The sequence below is a fragment of the Lactuca serriola genome, chromosome 6 (assembly GCF_051521515.1).
Source record: "Lactuca serriola cultivar US96UC23 chromosome 6, Lser_US96UC23_V15, whole genome shotgun sequence".
Taxonomy (NCBI): Eukaryota; Viridiplantae; Streptophyta; class Magnoliopsida; order Asterales; family Asteraceae; genus Lactuca; species Lactuca serriola.
In genome coordinates, this window is record NC_136413.1 from 195,734,247 (window position 1) to 195,739,111 (window position 4,865).

Genomic DNA, 4,865 nt, shown 5'->3' on the forward strand with positions numbered 1-4,865 from the left:
ATGGCCGGCAGGGCAAGGCGGAGGCTCCAGTGGTGAGGAGCCGGGAATTTCAGCTGACTACCGAGGAGGCACGTGTCGCACCTGATGTGGTGACGGGTATGATTCTTTCCCTCTATTTTATTTATATGATGTTATGATGTTGATATGTGCTCTGTGTATATGCGTTTAGGATCGTTCCATGTGAATGATATCCCAGTTCAGGTGTTGTTTGACTCGGATGCCACCCGATCGTTTGTTTCTCTTGCGCTTAGCAAGAGGTTCACTGAGTCTTCAGGCATGTTGGATTGCCCTTTAGACGTAGAGATTGCCGATGATCGATCAGTGCGAGCATCAGCAGTGTTCAGAGATTGCGTTATGAGGTTATTTGAGGAGCGCTACTTGGTGGATTTGGTTCCCATTCCGTTGCATGGGAACAAGGTGATTATAGGCATGGATTGGTTAAGCCCCAATGGGGCAGTGATCGACTGCGCGCAACAGTTGGTGCGGATCAGGACCCCAAGTCGAGGAGAGCTGGTGATTCAGGGCGAGAGGCCACAACGAGGACCGACCCTATGTTCAGCAGCGAGAGTTAGGCGTTAACTCCAATAGGGTTGCGCAGGTTATGTCGCATATGTTATGGATACCCGAGAGGCGGGTAGGGCGACGGTGGGCGAGGTACCCGTAGTACGAGAGTTCGCGGATATATTCCACGAGGAGCTGCCTGGGATACCTCCGGAGCGAATGGTGGAGTTCAGGATCGACCTAGTCCCTGGTGCAGCTCCGATAGCCAAGGCACCATATCGGTTGGCTCCTCCCAAGATGCAGGAGTTGTCTACGCAGCTGCAGGAGCTGCTAGAGAAGGGATTTATCAGGCCAAGTAGTTCGCCTTGGGGAGCCCCGATTCTGTTTGTGAAGAAGAAGGATGGGTCGCCTCGTATGTGTATAGACTATAGGGAGCTGAATAAGGTAACAGTGAAGAACCGTTACCCACTCTCGAGGATTAACGACCACTTTGACCAGCTACAGAGAGCATCTTGGTTCTCCAAGATTGATTTGCGTTCAGGGTATCATCAGATGAGGGTCAGAGAGGAGGATGTGCAGAAGACGGCGTTTCGGACGCGTTATGGCCATTATGAGTTCGTGGTGATGCCTTTCGGGCTCACCAATGCTCCTGCCATGTTCATGGATCTCATGAACCGCGTGTGTAGACCGATGTTAGACCAGTCTGTGATAGTGTTTATTGATGATATCTTGGTTTATTCCAAGACGAGAGAGCAGCATGAGGAGCATCTGCGAGAAGTTCTATAGACTTTGAGGAGGGAGAACTTGCATGCTAAGTTCTCCAAGTGTAAGTTCTGGTTGTGCGAGGTGCATTTCCTCGGACACCTCGTCAACCAGAACAGGATCTCAGTGGACCCGGCCAAGGTAGAGGCCGTGATGAGATGGGAAGTTCTGAAGTCTCCATCTGAGATTCGGAGTTTCCTGGGATTAGCAGGCTATTATCGGAGATTCTTTCAGGATTTCTCCAAGATAGTTGTACCCCTGACACGATTGACGAAGAAAGCTGTGGTCTTTCGATGGGGGTCTGAGCAGCAGGCAGTGTTCGAGACACTGAGACAGAGATTATGCGAGGTGCCAATCTTAGCCCTGCCAGAGGGCTTGGAGGATTTTGTGGTGTACTGCGATGCGTCCATCTCATGGTTGGGCGCAGTGCTGATGCAGAGAGGGCATGTCATCGCCTATGCGTCGAGGCAGCTGAAGGCTCACGAGGCGAATTACCCGACGCATGATTTGGAGCTGGGGGGTGTTGTGTTCACCCTCAAGATTTGGCATCATTATTGATGGGTTTTGTGCATTCTAACACTTCCTAAGTGTACATGCAACCCTAATAACCTTGGATCTATGTTTGTCTAATTATCATGCAAAGTTGAATTCCAAGGTTATATTCCTATCTAGCATACATGGGGAACAATTTTTAACTTGAATGAAAGATAGAATAACTTACCTTGTTGTTGCTTGTGTTCCTTGAAACCTTGTGAGCCTAGCACCCCAAGTGTGATGCCTCAAATGCTTCACACAACACCAAATGCTCTTGGAAAGACATTTGAGAGAACACACACTTCTTAAAATCGGCCTAGCCCTCTTGTTTCATATGTGTAGCCGATTTTGGTGGAGAATAGGACTCTTATATAGTGTTGACACATCTAGGGTTACACCATGTAAACCCTAATGTGTCATGACTCTTCATTTCCATGACCCATGGGTTTGTAACTCCCATGGAGTATCCATGGAGCATCCTATGGGTGGAACCCAACTTGATAATCCATGGAGCCTCTTAGTCCACTATACAAGATATGGATGATTTACATAAACAACTCGTATATTTAATTAGTTATCTTTTGATCTCTTAATTAATTCTGACTTAATTCTTGATCAAACTAATCAAATAATATTATTAATATATTAGAACTTATGATATATTAATAATCTCCAAGTGTTATTTCTCTCATTTAGTCTATCCAATTGCATGGTGCCATGCAACCCAAATGGACCATGCCGGGTCGGGTCAAGTACTTACCAGAAATAGTTATGGACTTAGACACCTTATCCAATAGTCTCCCACTTGGATAAGTCTAATAACTATAACTGCAATACTTCAGGAACCGATCGGCAATCATAGCTCTTTCAAGGTCTCTCGGAACTGAGAAGATGATGATACGTCATTTAAGATAAGTGATCATATAATCCTTTGTTCTAGATATCAGCCGGAAAATACATGGAACAATGTCTTACTTATTGTCCAGCAGTTTGTTTCCCGATTTCCGATTTGTTTGTGAAAGAACTTAATTGAACACATCAACTTAGTTCTGACCTGGCCCGGTACATAGGTCAAAAAAAATCATCGGGGGCCCAGATATCAGCTTCTAATCCAAGAAGGAACAGATAAACTTCGACTCATATGTTTGTTCTACCACTCATTGAATTATACAAAAAAGCACGTTTTATAACATCGAGTTACCAATGCGTTTTCGTACAATCAATTCATAACCAACTCGTAAGTAACAAATCATATATCTAGGTTTGAAGACTTATATGATATTACCGTCTCACGATCACTCGAGATAAATTCCATGAAGTGATTCTAGTGAGCGTGGGTTGAGTCCAATGCTCAGAACTTATGAGCACTCATGATTGTTGTAGCCATGTCCAACACATTAGACCTCTGCAACCAATCATGACAATCTTGATTCATACCTACTTCCGACATATGAATGACTGTGGAGGTTTGAATAATATGATATACCAAACATAATTATTCTGGAAGTCAAACCATGCAAAAGAAATATGGTAAACGATCGACAAGAGATAGCAACACTTTACTCATAAATAAAACACCTTTATTCATCATCTAATGTCAATTACACTTTACAAATTTCGAGCTTATCTAACTACTAAATCTAATATCATCCTTCAGCCCTATGCTCCGAGCATGCTGGAGATGCTTAACCCGAGTCAATTCCTTCGTGAGGGGATCTGCTGGATTCTCATCCGATGATACCCTCTTTGCCACGAGGAGTACTTCTTCTATTCGATGTCTGATAAAATGGTATTTTCTGTCGACGTGTCTGGATCTCCCGTGATCCCTTGGTTCCTTGGCTAAGGCAACAGCGCTTTCATTATCACAGAAAATTTCCATTGGCTCTTTAATAGCTGGTACAACTCCAAGGTCACCAATGAAGTTCTTCAGCCATATCGCCTCCTTTGCTGCCTCGCTAACTGCAATGTACTCTGATTCACAAGTTGAATCAGCCACTGTTTCTTGCTTGGAACTCTTCCAAGAAATTGCTCCTCCGTTTAGGGTAAAGACCCAGCCTGACTGAGAGCGGAAATTATCCCTATCTGTTTGAAAGCTAGCATCACTATACCCTACAACCCTCAAGTCATCACTCCCACCGAGGGTAAGGACCCAGTCCTTAGTCCTCCGTAGGTACTTGAGGATATTCTTTACCGCAGTCCAGTGTGCCTTGCCAGGGTTCCCCTGATACCTACTAACCATGCTCAGGGAAAAGGCTACATCAGGTCGAGTACACGTCATAGCATACATGATCGATCCTACAGCCGAAGCATAAGGTATTCAACTCATTTCTGCTATCTCAACCTCAGTGCTAGGGCTTTGTGTCTTACTCAATCTGGCATTACTCTGGATGGATAACTCTCCTTTCTTGGAGTCCTGCATGCTGAATCTCTTCATCACCTTATCCAAGTAGGTACTCTGACTAAGTCCAATTAGTCTTTTACTCTGGTCTCTCAAGATCCTTATCCCTAGAATATAGGCAGCTTCTCCTAGGTCCTTCATAGAGAAACACTTCCCAAGCCAGGACTTAACTTCCTGTAGAGTTGGGATGTCATTTCCTATGAGTAGCATGTCATCCACATACAATACCAAAAAGCTAACTACACTCCCACTAGCCTTGACATATACACAAGATTCATCTTCACTTCTAGAAAAGCCAAATTCCTTGACTTTCTCATCAAAGCAAAGATTCCATCTGCGAGGTGCTTTCTTTAACCCATAAATGGATTTTTCAAGCTTACACACTCTATTAGGGTACTCTGTATTGACAAAACCCTCTGGCTGACTCATGTAGACATCCTCAACCAACTTTCCATTAAGGAAAGCGGTTTTGACATCCATTTTCCATATTTCATAGTCATGAAATGCAGCTATGGCTAACATAACCCTAATAGACTTAATCTTAGCCACTGGAGAAAAGGTCTCATCATAATCAACTCCCGGAGTTTGTGAGAAGCCCTTTGCAACCAGTCGAGCCTTATAAGTGTGTACATTACCATCCATGTTGGTTTTCTTCTTGAAGATCCATTTG